Source organism: Numida meleagris, chromosome 2 (assembly GCF_002078875.1).
Source record: "Numida meleagris isolate 19003 breed g44 Domestic line chromosome 2, NumMel1.0, whole genome shotgun sequence".
In the NCBI taxonomy this organism is placed as follows: Eukaryota; Metazoa; Chordata; class Aves; order Galliformes; family Numididae; genus Numida; species Numida meleagris.
The window spans coordinates 28627469-28642514 of record NC_034410.1 but is presented as its reverse complement, the minus strand read 5'-3'; the positions used below and the strand labels follow the sequence as shown (position 1 = coordinate 28642514).

General features: G+C 38.2%; 1 protein-coding gene across 1 annotated transcript in view; it reads right to left on the bottom strand.

The window, feature by feature from the left end:
* AHR (aryl hydrocarbon receptor) overlaps positions 1–9715 on the bottom strand; it is a 97932-nt gene extending 88217 nt beyond the window's left edge. Inside the window, exons 1-2 of the mRNA XM_021389070.1 lie at positions 9393–9715; positions 5536–5634 (exon numbers count right to left, since the gene is read on the bottom strand). The gene's annotated coding sequence lies outside the window, so the exon portion shown is untranslated. The remainder of the gene's footprint in view (positions 1–5535; positions 5635–9392) is intronic.

Below are 15046 nucleotides of genomic sequence, written 5' to 3'. Positions count from 1 at the left end.
AGAAACCCCAGCTGTGGTTTGATAAATAACCAGCTTCCTCCTAACTCTAAGGAGCATGCTGAAGTCTGCTGACGCTGATAAAGGCAGAGCTCACCCGGATCACCATCCTCTCCCGGCAGGGCACAGCCCCATAAGCATGCCAATACCCATCTCACTATATTTCCCAGAACTGTCAGCTTAGGGTTTTTTTAATGCTTTTTTTATGCTTTTTAAGGATTTCTTCTTGGTGTCCAGTTGTGGACACCAATGATAGGAAAAAAAAGCAGGGATACTGTCCAACTGCCTGCAGTGCCAGGTTTATAGCCTTGTCCTTCCTGACACCTTTCCATAATAGGAAAACAAATGAATTAGTTTATTTGCTACTAGCTCCCACATATCCACTTTCCCAGCTCTCTCCTGCTCCCAGACTTAGCAGGATGCTTTCCCTGTATGAAAGGCCAATAGCTGTTATTCTATATCCAGGTTGGATGATGTTATTTGACTGCCAGGTAATGCCTCCTGCTCTCCAGCTGGGTACTGGCACTTTAAATATCTCTGTCTTTCGGGGGCCTTTTCTTTGAGAAAGGAAGTTATTTCTAAAAAGTTATCTGATATCCCTCACTGCACACTTTACTTTTACACAACACAATGTGCATTTGCCTGGAAGTATTTCAGACCAAAGCAACCTGGCAATGTTTAAGGCTTACTCTCCTGATCCATTTATTTGCCTAATTATACATCTAATTTACTGTTACTGGCAGCATGAATATTCAGGCATATCTGCTTTGAAGTGCTGAGTGATATTTCTGCCATTTCTTGACATTTAGATCACAGAGATGTTCAACCATTTGATAGACAAGAAGTTACTATATTTGCTACTATATTTGTTAATCAGATAAAATGACGGAAATCCAACCATGACTGAAAAAATCATGTTTTCGTTCTAATACCGATTTCTCACTGATACAGCCAAATAGAGAAATATAGATCTGAAACTACACCCGTTGCTTCTGAGGATGACAAAGTCTTCAGTGCAATTTCTCCTCCCACTACATCTTTCTGTACTCTTGTGGCTTTTTAAATCCACAGACTCACACGCCCACACAGAGCATCTAAATGAATCATTTTCCTCCACAACTTCCCCCATGTCTACCAAGTTTTTTTAGATATCTTTTAAAATTGAATATCCAAAGACTGTTAGTAGACATGTGTGTATAGATCTAGAGAGACAGCCAAGGAAACATGCCACCGAAATACCACCAATACCATAAGTTCATGTAAAGATAGTGTGGTGTACATTGTGCTTATCAGACTATCAACTGACAGACTTCCAAGGGAGGTTCCCTCTTAAGAGCATCTGATCACTTCCATGCAAAGCAATCCCACTGAGGTAACAGGCATATATGACTGTAGTTTGGCTCAGATTGCTGAAATGTCAGAGAACAGGGAAACACCCATTTCATCCCACGGCTGATCTCAAGCATCTCAAATTAAAAGTATTCTATAGTGCTGGCTAATATCAAGAAAACACATGTTATACTCTCATAAACTGTGTGAGCTCCATTCCAAACTACAAAAGAAGAAAGGAATCGAAAGAAAAATAGTTAAAGAAAATCATGTCACAACACTGGGGAAAATTTTAACTGATGATGAAATAATGTGTCCTAGGATCACAGCTGAATACATCAGTCTAAATAGCATGCTGCTTACTAAACAGAATGCACATTTCTGCTTTTCAGTAGTAGGAAGTAGCCAAAAAAGAAAAAAAAAAAGCAGTCTAGGAGGACATAAGACATCTGTCATATTAACTATTTAGCTGTGGGAATACTTTTTCACATCAGAGTTTTAAAAATCAGCGGGGATATGTGGGCATATGTATTATGTCTCTTTTTCTCTAAAATCTACAGTGAGGCTTGCTTTTAAATTTTTATAATTAAGAAACAAAGCTGAGGTTTCCTGTGGAGAAGCTAGCAGGCTGTTACCCACATATGTAACATTTATTTTTAAATGTTATTTCAATATGAGTACTGAGAGGAGCTGTGAGTTTGTGTTAAGCAATGAAGACTAAAGAAAAAAGAGACAGCTACGTATGTGCATGCATGGACAGGATGAGTTCATAGGTGTCTCAAGAGAAGTGCACTGCAAACACTGCACCATCATCTGTCTCTCCTAGGCAATGGCAGTGCAGCACTTGGAAAAACTAACAAAACTAAAACACTTGGAAAAGTGCTAGCCTCAGTGACTACTGAGGAATGCTATAAACAGTGAAATGTGTAACTGTGCTAGGAGCTAACACATTATTTCCATCTGAGAATTCTCTCAGGAGAGATCATGTGAGGAATATGAAGGGAGCCACTTAAAATTGAAAGAGATTTCACAGAATCATAGAATGGCCTGGGTTGAAAAGGACCTCAAAGATCATCTAGTTCCAACACCCTGCCATGGGCAGGGTTGCCAACCACTAGACCAGGCTGCCCAGAGCCACATCCAGCCTGGCTTTGTATGTCTCCAGGAATGGGGCATCCACAACCTCTCTGGGTAAACAGAGATTTGCCTTTGTGTTGTTTAGACTTAGAAAATACAAAGAAGTCTTGCTGAAGACTTGATTTATATAGGGCTTACTTTTACTGACCTAGACTACCACAATCTGCTGTAGATAGTTCATCTTTTATCTTTGTTCAGGGCCGCAGAGATTTTACCTTTAGAGATGGTTAGGAAATGGGTAAACATCTGCCACCTGGTTGTCAAATGAAGAATTTGTGGCAGGAAGAAAATGGTCTGTAAATACAAATCATAGCTTTTCCTCACTCTTTTTTTTTTGCACTTTCACTTTGCAAGAAACAAATTTCTCATTCTTTATAAGCTTTTTGACTAAATAAGTAAATAATTATTTAACACAGTTAGAATAGCCTACAGCCAATAGAGGCTTATGATACCAGAAAATTTTGTCATATTTTTGCCAACCGTAATCAGTGCAGTGAAGCAGAGTTCTCCCTCCCCTCATCATCTGTCTGGTTACCCGGTGCTTTCCCCAGTACAGCTAAACATATCAAAACCACAACACTCGGGTTTCACTGGAACAAGTGATAATCCTAAAGAAATTCATTATGCTTTTCACCCTTTCATATGACAGCCAAGCTATTGGCTTTAATCTGTGCTATTTAAAAAAAGCACCCAATAAGAGCTAGGAAACAAGATATGTCGCTAAGACCATATGCGTACATGGAAGAAAAAAATCTTTTGGTATGAAGTATTACAGCTACATGGGCATTCTGTAAGGAGCTTCTACTTTTCTCTTTGCCCAGCTTGAGAACCCTGTTCAGCACGGTTGCAGACAGGCCTTCAGGTAGGTGGGAGTGCATACTTGCTGTGGAGTTTTGACAGCAGTGACTATGGGGGCTTCTCTTTTTCTATAAAACAGGTGTTATGCAGAGAGAAGTACAAGCTCCTACATGGTTATCTGCTTGCAATTTTTGTGAGTGAAAAGACAGCTCATTCTTCCCTGTTCTTCCACATTTGCCTTGTGACCTGGCAGCTAAAAAACCTTGGAGGGATCATTTTCTCTCTTGTTCTGTCAGTGATGTACTGCGTTGTGTATGTGCTGGAAGCAGGACTGAAATGTAACCTATTTCTTGTGTGGTAGCAATTGCTAGGTGAAAGTTTTCTGGTAACCAAAAATCAGGACTGAATTAGAAAATAAAAGCATTTTGATGGTGTTTCTGATTTACCCCAAAGCCTGGCAAAGCCCTTAACTGAGAAAGTAACAGCAGCTGCTGAGGAGCCCACGATGACAAAAGTTTTTTTTCAAAAAAAATCCAACCTTCTTATGTGAATGCTAAAAATGATAGAAAAGATTATTAATACTTTTATAACCTATGTTTGCATTAAACACAAACATTTTTAAGTTATTGAGAAGATACAAGAGTACAGTAATCCAGTTAAGGTAGCCTGAATTACAAAATCATCACAAGCAAAAGGTTTGCCTGTCTGTAGTAACATAATAGCATTTCATGCAAAAATTCTCACACCAGGGCTTGGTGGATGTTTCCTTCCATGTTATAAAACAAAATGACAGAATTTTCTCGTCCACAGAGAGATTCTAGGAAGCCCATCTGAATCCACTCCGTAATGCGAACACCATTTCTACAGGAAGGCTGGTGTTGTACCAGTAGCAAACAAAACAAATTTTACACATACACAGCATGAGAAACAGCTGTGCACCTCCCAGTGTGGGTGCCATTTTAGGCAACCTGTATGCTCCTGTACTACTCGCTCTGGGCTCTGATGCAGGACTGGGCTGTTTTAAGGTTAGAAATATGAGGTGAGGATCCAATTTGGTAAGCATCTAATAGAATCCCTCAAGCTATCAAGGAGTAAGGAGGATAAGGCGGCTATTTGGTGAACATCTTGGAGCAGATAGCAGAAAGGATGGAGATCTGCTCTTTCTGGAAGCTGTCCTCAGTTGAGAAAGAGGATAGAGAAGCATACGGATGCAAAAATACGGATTTATATTCTAGCTACATGAATGCTGTTTCAAAGTTTGAGAGATGCTATCAGCAGTAGATAACTCCTGTCAATGAGTACTCCTGCTGTAACATGTCAAACAGTTCCCATTACAGCCCAGTAAACTACATTTGAATATGAAAAACCCTCTGCTCTTATGACTTAATGCTGGATTTCACATTGAATAAGTGTTTCCTGCTATAGAAAGGGGTCTTTTTTCCATGTAATAGAAATGATTAGATTTTATGGAGGAGTAATAGTTGTGATTTTATCATCTCAAATGACAGTCTAACCTGCAACAAGAGTAACGTACACATCTAAAACCTGGAAATTATGCAAATCATCAACATGTTCAAACATCACATGAAAGCTTTTTTTCTAAATAGAAAAAATGTTTTCTCATACACAGTGGGCGATACGTCTACTCTACTGCAACTGTGTGAAGAATGTTGTCACATGTCTTGTGATGTTATACTCTTACTGGAGGAGGTTATAATTTCCATATTTCATCCACATACCACAAACTATCTTCATTTCAACAGACGTCTTCTCACAACAGAAATTTTGGAAACAAAACCCAATCTTTTTACCCACAAGATATGAATCACACCACAGTAGCATGAAAACCAAGGTTTAAAAATGCTGCATATTCAGAAATGACAAATAGAGAACAAAGATAGCAGTTTATCGTGATAGAACAAAGATAGTCGTCTATAATGATAATTATAATTCTTGAGAATTTCTACAGGAAATATTGTTTGCTCTACGAAAAAAAATAAACTTTATAGTTTACTTGTGAATGAGGCTAATTAAACTCTTCTACCTCTGAGTAACAGGGTTTTGAACCAGTAATTATCATTTTGTTGCAGATAGTTCTAGTTTATATTTAACCTTATTTCACACTATTTCTCATTGACATTTTAAAATCTGAGACATTACTTGCAATTAAATATTAAAACTGAATTATTTGAAATAGACATTATTTAAGAACAAAGTCAATTTCTGTATTCTAAGCAGGAATTTCTTTGAGTGCCTCAATTATTTTTGCCATACCATTTTTTAGATCCTTGTCCTTTCCTCCTTGTAGGAACACAGTTTCATCATTCCAGGACTGAGGAAACACAGCAGCTTCCAGTCTGACAATTTGATACCCTTAAATTTAAAAATAAATAAATAAAATATATCTGAGTGTTCATATAGTTTTGTACTATACACACAGTTTATGCAGTATGAAATTATGGAGCCAATGGCATGTTAAATCTCTACTATCAAGGCTTAGGCAAAGAGAAAAAGTGGTACATTCTGCTGTGAAGGCCTTTCCTCTGGACAAATATCTACATCAGAAGTACCTTGGAGGGTTTTGCGTAAGGGATCTCCTCCACAATAGTTTAAGCCCCTACACGAATATTTCTCAGTATTGTTTGGAAAGCGTAATTAGAAAGACCTAAACCAGTATTATTTACCTTTGCTCTTGAATGGTGTTACTGTCGCTGACTGCCTACAACAAAAAGATGGCATCATATTTTGTCATGTAAATCTGTAGTTCTGAATAAAAATGCTTGTTTAAGCAGGAAAGGCCACACACAAATAGCTGGCATTGTATTCCTGTAGAAATGAATGAACATGAAATTTCCCAGATTTGGCTTTTTCTGTGCTTCTGGAGGTAAATTCCAGCATCATAAACTTCTGATTTTATGCCATTTATTTTTTTCATTAGGTAGACACTCTCCAGTGGCGGGACTCTAGGGATTTTTCCCTGGAGAGCCTCACCGGTGATACTACAGTAGGGCAGGGCCTGGCCACAGGTTAGAAACAGAAAAAGTTGTCCAAAGAAGTCAAGGAGAGTGTTAACAAGAGCCCAGTTCCTGGAGGCATTCAAGGCTGAGTTGGATGGGGCCCTGGGAATCCTGATCTGATGGGTGACAACCCTTCCCTTACAGGGGGACTGGAACTAGGTGGTCTTTAAGCTAAGATATTCCATGATTCTGTGACAAAGGTCAGCATGCTGAGAATGCACTGAGGAATAATTTTGGTTTTGAAATTTTGGTTTTGAAAAATGGGTCTGTATTCTTGGAGACATCAAGCTAATGGCTGTCTCAATATTTTTTTTTTTGATCACAAGGTCCTTTTCTGAAGTCAAAATCTTTAAGAAAACCTAGAAGAAATTCATGACTGCTTTCCACAGAAGCCCATCAATTTTGAGTATTAGCATGAAAGTCACTAAATCCCCCCCCATGAAAACTTTCATTTTAGAAATTCTTATTTGCAAGAGCATACAGTTCTTCTATACCTGAGACATCTTTGCTTTTAAATAAGGTTTGTGGCATCCTAGCTTCTAATTTTGCAAATGGTTGTGGAATGAAAGTAACCTTGTAGGGAGTTCTCTAATCTGGGACATCTGAATCTAAACTCTGGCACAACACAGATACCAAAAGCAGCAGCAGCAGCAGCACAGCATGGTGTGCTGGAGAGCTGCTGGTCAGATGGTGCCATACTGTGACACACTGCTGTACAGATGAGGTACTGCAGATGAGGTGTTGGCTTACTGCATCTCATCTCAACAGTTCTCCACTATCTCCATGTTTGCACTGTGCTGAACACTTCCCTTTCTCTCTTTGCTCACACCCTCATCCTGCTGTCCTCTGACGCACACTACTTTTTCCAAATACTGGTGTTAGGTACTCAATATTATCACTTTATGATTTCTTCACACAGTCTTCACACAATCTGCTGTAGCTGCGACATAGATGTGATAAGGTGCACGCCCACAAGCTTCTACGTGTTTGCATTCATGAAGGAGCTGCAGCCCTGACCCATTTGTGGGTTGTCACTTCACCTCCCACAGATATCCGAAGTCTAACAAGTGTCCGAGCATCCTACAGACATCAGTTTGAAGGTTAGAAAAGACAGGTCAGCACGTTGCAGAGACAAAAGTTATAGGATTAAAAAACTCAAACAAACAAACAAAAAACCTTCAAGAGTTGATGAATAAATACTTTGTTATCCTTCAGCAGAGATGCAACAAAATAAAATTCATTCACTGTATGAGAATTATTAGGAAGAGCTATTAAGGATATATAGTTTGGTCAACAGAAGTTTTGTGATTTTGGCCAGTGGAATACAAGGTAGTTTGCCAAAATAAAGAATATAAATGTTTCCCTTCTTTCACCAGCTCTTGTAAAACAAATCTGAACTATCCTGCCTTTAATAACTAGGAATGATTTAATAAACACATACACATTTAACAAAATGCTAATTTAAATTAAAAGCATTAAAAATTAATGCTCATATCCTCCATTGTTCTTATGTACTGCAAGGCAGAAACTAAGCACATAAATAAAACTGAATATAACCGACTTCTGCCTTCAGCTAAAGTTGGGATTATTAATGCATGCAGACAGGTCAAATACTATTGTGGTTTCACATCAGTTTCTTCTGTTTTACTTCCATATTTTTGAGAGCTTCCCTTAGGTAAGGAACACATCTGTTTGCATCTGAAAACAATAGATTCGCTCAGGCTGGAATGTGGAGGAGGTTTCTCTTCACAAAACAAGCACAGCACTCTCCTGGCAGGCTTGCCAGAGGGCACAACATAACTAAGAGTATGAACTGCTCCACTTACCATCTCTATACAAACACAAATTTTTTCTCCAGACATGCCCTTGATGATAACAAGAGAATGTATCTGAAGCTAACACTGGAATATTCCCATTTAATTCCTGACAGTGCAATAACCTATCCATGAAACTCACAAAAACAGGTTACTTCCAGTGTAGGTTATTACAGTTATTTCCGGTTCAGATTATTACAGTACATAATAATAATTTTAAAATGTGCCATATGTCAGCAATAAACTTATGCCTGAACAGGGCAAAATGATATCCAGTCTACAGTCAGAAAGAGATTTTGTCCTCATTTTTAATGAAATCAGTATTTAATCTTAAATTACTACAATTATTCATGCAGTCTATTGAAAATGAAATTAGATCCACACTGACATGTAAAAAACACTGTTTGGCCAGGCTTTAAAGATTCAGTCATGAACAGGTTACATGTACACTACTAGTACAAGATCAGTGTTAGAGATAGTGACTTGGCAGGGATATTTCCTTCAAGCTATGGGGAGAAGAGAAAAACACATTTTTAATGCAGTCACTAAATTAACATATTTCATGATTAATAAAGAGTCATGAGTCACTTTCTTGGAACAGCATGAAAGGAACTTCAGGACATAGTATTTGAAGAAAGAGAATTTGGGAAATTCTGTGATTGTGGACTGAATTTCTTGATAATTCAGGTATATGAATTTAAACAACTTTGAGGAGTGACTGATGATTTCTTTTAGTAAAAATTAACTACAGAAGTGATGCAGCAATCTGACAGTCAAAATGAACCATCACTAAGTAATACTAAGTAATACTAAGTAATACAGTAATACCACTAAGTAATAATATAGTTTTGAAGTATAAGCAAACGATAGATTTCTAGCAAGTGTCTATCAAAAAATACGGAGTACTTGTAGCAATATAAAGCCCAAAGGAACTAGATTTTCTTCTGTTTTATTCAGTGAAACTTTAATGGTTTCTCAGGTGATACTTGTGAAAAAATCTCTACTTTTACATAAATACTTGTTTATATGTATACATATTTATGTATACATATTTCTGTATTTATAAGAGTTGTTTAATACTTCAGATAGCATAGTTGTTAAGAAACCACCAATGATGGAAATTATTCTAATTCAAATACTTATTTTAGATGTAGCTTCTGCAAAATGTTGGGGCTGTAGCCCCTTCTTCCAGTACTGATTTTAATTGTATTCATGGATGGACTAAAATAAATGCATACTTAACCCTAACCAACATCTCTCTCGCAGTGTACTCCAGCTGCTAGACTGGGACCTTTTTTACCTGCTTTTGTTTTTATGCAATGAAGCTTCTGTTGTCAACAGCATAGATGTGCCAGCTTCAACCACCAGAGCAGGTGACTTCTCAGCCTTGTGGTTAAGACAGATACGGGACATAACATTCAATTCTCTTCACTTTGAAATGCCCAGTACTACCCACTTCCTATGGCAGTATCAACCTCCATCAGGTTCTGCAAGACTTTGATGAAGCAGGTTTACACCATGGGAATCCTGAAAAGAGTGTCAACATCTACTGCTCTCCTGGACAGGCACTGTGAGCAGATGTTCTGAAATTCTGAAAAGCTGGAGAAAAAGCTTGTCATGAAGCACTGAGGTTAAGCATAGCATATTCAAGGCTTGTCCATCCCTGAAACACATAAATCAAATTAAAATTTTCAGATTCTATTTTGGGCAAGATTCTGCTTTACCTTATTATGAAATTCCTTATATAATCACATTTGATAAGAAAGAAAGGCAAGTAATTTGTCATCAGTCTCCAGAATTATGAGAAACAGGATATTAGATGCACATAGGGAGATCTGTGTACATAACACTGAAAAAAAAAAAAAACCATCAAGGATATTTGTCTTTCTCAGTGACACAAATATGACTTAGAACAATTAACTGATCAGTAGTATATTTAATATGATATGATGAGAAAGTAAGAGTTTGTATTTTACACTGAAAGGGAGCATTTCCCCTGGAAGTAGAAAAATAGGAAAATGTTTTAATTTCCTCGAGACTAAGAACCTGAAATAACTATCACATATTTACAGTCTGACAAGATAAAAATAATTAATCCTTATCCTTAAAAGAAATTTTTATGACTATAATTTTTATTGTAATCAGCTATTATATATTCTTCCTAAATTGTGAAAATTTGAATAATTTGTCCTCAATTAGATAAACGCTTTTAGAAATCTGAACACATGCAACTAGTCATCAGTGGCTCTATGTTTAGCTGGAGGCCAGTCATAAATGGTGCCGCCATGTATCTCTCTTGGGACCGGTGATCTTCAATATGTTTCTCAATGACACAAACTGTGGGATTGAGTGCCCTGTCAGCAAGTTTGCAGATGACACCAAGCAGAGTAGTGCAGTTGATAAAATAGAAGGAAAGGATGTCATCCAGAGGGACCCGGAGAGGCGTGAAAAATGGGCCCACATGAACATAATGAGGTTCCACAAGATCAAGTGCAAGGTCACTTGGATCAGGTAATCTCAGACATGTATATAAACTGGGAGAAGAACTCATTGAAGGCAGTCCTGCGGAGAAGGACTAGGGGGTCCTGGCAGACAAAAAGCTGGACATAGCCAGCAGTGCATATATGCAGCATGGAAGGCAAACTGTACGCTGGGCTGCACCAAAAGAGGAGTGACCAGCAGGGAGAGGGAGGTGAGTGTTCCCCTTCTGCTCTGCCCTCATGAGGCTTTGGCTGTTGTACTGTGTCCACACCTGGGCACCCAGCAAAAGAAGGATGTGGAGCTGTTAGAGCAAGTCCAGAGGAAGGCCACAGAGATGATCAGAGGGCTGGAGCACCTCTCCTGTGAAGAAAGGTTGAGGGAGCTGGGGTCGTTCAGCCTAGAGAAGCTTCAGAGAGACCTCACTGTGTCCTTCTATACTCGAAGGGAACTTGTAACTAGGAAGGAGACTGACTTTTTACATAGTCAGACAGTGATAGGACAAGGTGGAATGGCTTTAAACTAAAAGAGGGGAGATTTAGGTTAGATATTAGGAAGAAATTCTTTACTCAGAGAGTGCTGAGGCACTGGAGCAGGCTGCCCAGAGAAGTTGTGGATGCCCTATCTCTAGAGGCAATCAAGGCCAGGCTGGATGAGGCCATGAGCAGCCTGATCTGGTGGGTGACAACCCTGTCCATGTCATGGGGGTTTGGAACTGGATGATCTTTAAGGCTCCTTCCAACAAAAGCCATTCTATGATTCTATAAAAGAAAGAAAAGAAATACTGCTTTACCGAGCCTGTTAGAAAGTTTGAAGTTGTAGCAGACACATCTGTATTTTTGTCTTTTGATGGAATTTCAGCCCAAAGTGTGGAAATAACTGAAGCCAGATTACTCCTGCAGGTGAAGTAAATAGATCTGACATGAGCAACAAAAACAGACAAAACAAATTACTTTCAAGTGTATATTCTTTTATCTAAAATAAGCAGTCTACCTACTTCTCTGTCGTTTTAAGCCCAGCTCTTCCCTTGAAGTTTTCCTCCCTGAAGTTTAAATATAAAGAATGAAAACCGATTACAAAAGACAACAAGTTTTACAAATGTACCTAAAGGACACGTTTGTAATACCTTGGGGGAAAAGAAAAAAAAAAAGGAATAAATAGTAAATTATTTCTAGATGTTCCTAAATTGTCATTGGTCTTTCAGTAAGACGTGAAGGCTTTAACTTTTACTTAGCTCAACTTCCAAAAGACTCCTCTGACTTAAGAAAAGTCTTCCCAGTTCCTCTGTTTTCTTTCACATCTCAGAGGGGAAGTTGAGGTATAACTTGTTAGGTAGGTAAAGAGAAAATTCACAGAAACAAACAGTTATGATTTCACTAAGCAAACCTAAGACTTTCACTGAATCTCCTGATAAGACCAAGGATGTTCCCAGTGACAGTTAAATGCATGCCCTGGCCAGGTCCAGCTGCTGCTCACCTTTTATATGCCTTAGTGCTCTTCCACTCCAGTCAGTGCAGGTAATTCATTTCATATTGAAGTAACTCAGATTCAAGCATGGCCTAAATAAGTGTGCTTATTCTGTCTCACAGAATTGAAGAAAATACCAATCCTTCATTTTTTTTTTCTTCTGTCATTTCTTTTAGCGACATCTGCACAGTACAATCAATAGGTAACTTCTCCCAGATAATCTCCACCTCTTCCCCCTCTCCCAGCTCCTCTTCCATCCACTTCTCCATCCCGTCTCTCTTCTTACATCTTTATTTCCCTTTGCTGCCAGTCTGCTCTACATTTTTAAAGGCTCACGATAGTACTGCAGTAACAGTAAGTGTAGTAAGGGGCTATATTTACAGTACAAGACTAACCCCTATTAACTGCTTAACTGATAGCTCCTGTGGAGAGTTTGTAAAATGCAGTTGACTCAGACATCCGGGTTGATTCATAGCTTTTCAAAACATAAGCACATTTCAAAAAGTGTTGGCCAAACATTTTTCCTACTTTCCTCAGTGAATAATGTTTAAAAGTGAAGATAAGGCAGATGAACCATGCATTCATTAACTATATGAGTGATATGGAACAGTCTTCTTCCCAAAAAAACTCATTTTACTGCCATCAAGCATTTAAAAATGAAAGCAAATACTAATAAATGTAATACAACATTGACAAAATTACACCAGGTTGTTTTGTTTATGTCACACGTTAAAGGCTCTTCTGCAAAGATCTGCTTTGCTTCTGCTACTGTGCAGTACTTTCACTTGCATGTGTAATTGCACTGTGTGCCTGATTTTAATTTGGTCATTAACTAGAGAAAATAAAACAGCTTCAGAATGAAGGTTTAAAGATCAGCCTGGTAAACATAGGATACCATAGATTCAGATAAAGAATCTTAGCTTAAAAGTTCACATGTTGATCTAATAGGAAAGTAGAAAGATGAATGAAACTCATCTTGTATGCAAGTTTCTCTGTCATTAAAGTATAGCTATCAATTTTGAGATACGTTATGACACTATTTGATCATGCCTGAAGGCCAACAAAAAGTGAAGCCCTGCTTCACTCTGTCTAGCACCTATACAAATACAGAGATATAGATTTCCTGTAAAGTTTGACCAAGGAGACCCAAGGTAGAGGTAGATGAAATAGCAAAAAAATTGTTTGTGCTCTGTGAAGGCAGCACTTTCGTGTTAGTTTCTGTATGGATTAGAAAGAGCTAAATTAAATGGGGAAAAAAAAAAGAGAAGTGTTGAAGTGTTGAAGGGAACAGGATAGAAAAAGGAAGCGTGAAATGAAGATAAGGATAAAACATGAAGGTGAAGAGCCAGTCATTCATTACAGGAGAAAGTGTAGCCAAATCTGGGAATGTTATTTGAATGGATGAAAGTGCCCAATTTGATTCTTATGGATATGCATGAAAACTGGGCACTCTGCTAGACATTTGTCTGTGTTTCCCTAAAATTCCAAACTTTTCCCTTAAATTCCAAGAAGAGAGAGGAAAAGAGCCTTGTAGATCTCATAGATCTCAGTGGCACCACAGCTGGGGCCTCTTCTGCACTGGATTCTCCCTGGTGATGCTGGGCATGGAGGCTGTTCTCATCTTCCATGGGACTCTGAGCGGTGCCAGGTAGTAAGAATAGAAAAAAAATCTGAATTCAAACACACAGCAGATGTGTGTAAACAAATTTAGACAGTAAAGATATGTCAGAGCCTGGGTAAAATGAATTAAACTCTTTCATGCTACACATAAAAAAACATTCTTTTGTTTTCTCATACAATTTTGTTATGCTGTTCTTTCAAAACAGAAGGATTTTCTAAATGGAATAATTCAATAAGAAATAAATGAAATGCAGCAAACAAGTTAACACCCTGTGTACAGTTGTCTGAAAATTCCTGCAGTGAGATGATCACATACATCATAACATGTTGCTGACTCATTGCTGGCACAAGAGAAAATAATTTCCCTTCAGGGACAATAATAGCTTATCTGTTATCTCTCACCTGCATGGTGAAAGAATAATAACTTTGAAATCATAGCAAACGATCTCCACCTGAGTGGCACTGATGAAATACTGAAGTGAATCTGTCCAGGTGAAACTGTAGAGGTGGCAACTGTAAAATGAAAACATCTGTCTGGAAAGGTCTGCATAGAGCTTTGTTTGAAGAGGATAAACATAAGGACAATGTTCAGCTAGTTCCTGTAGTGGAAAATAAAGAATAATACAACCAGAATGTACAGCTATGCTGCAGCCAAAGAAAAAAATTAGATGTCTTCTGTCTGAGTTTGGCATCTACAAAAACAAGAAGTTCCTTTTCTGAGTAAGTTTCTCTTTTTAATAACTTCCTAATCTCCCAAGGTAGCACTTTTTATTTTGCTCCTTAATTGAGGAAGTAGAAGCAAAAAAAATTAGAAAAATATATTGCAAAATATGACAACAGAAAGATGCTATTTTAGAGATGGATTAGTCTGTAAAAGCAGAAACCATACTTCTGAAATTTAAGTGTCTGGATAAGCACTTACTATATTTAACAATATGTAAATGCTGAATATAAATGTTTGGGTTTCGCCACCAGATCTTGCGGAATTTTTCTACCATTGATCCACAGTAAGTGAAACTTCACTGGCTTGGATTGGGCAGTCCAATACTCAGATTTGTTCCAAACTATACTGGTGTGGTAAGACAGACAGCGCCAACCTCTCCCACCAGCCCTGGGCACCTTCAGTGATAAGCTTTAGGGTGAAATCTGTCTCCTAACTCAGGGTTTCATTTCAGTGCTGTACTAACACTGTTTCAGCTACCTCATCCCAGGAAAGGGAAGTGTTCCCATACAGGCACCTACATACCCTGTATAGTCCGTGGATGGAGACCTGAGGAGGAAGACCCAATCCCTCTATCCCAGGTTTTTTCCATCTCTTTGAGTGCACAGGCAATTTAAGAGATTCCCAGTTAATTTTTGATAAATAACTAAAGACATAAAATAAATTTT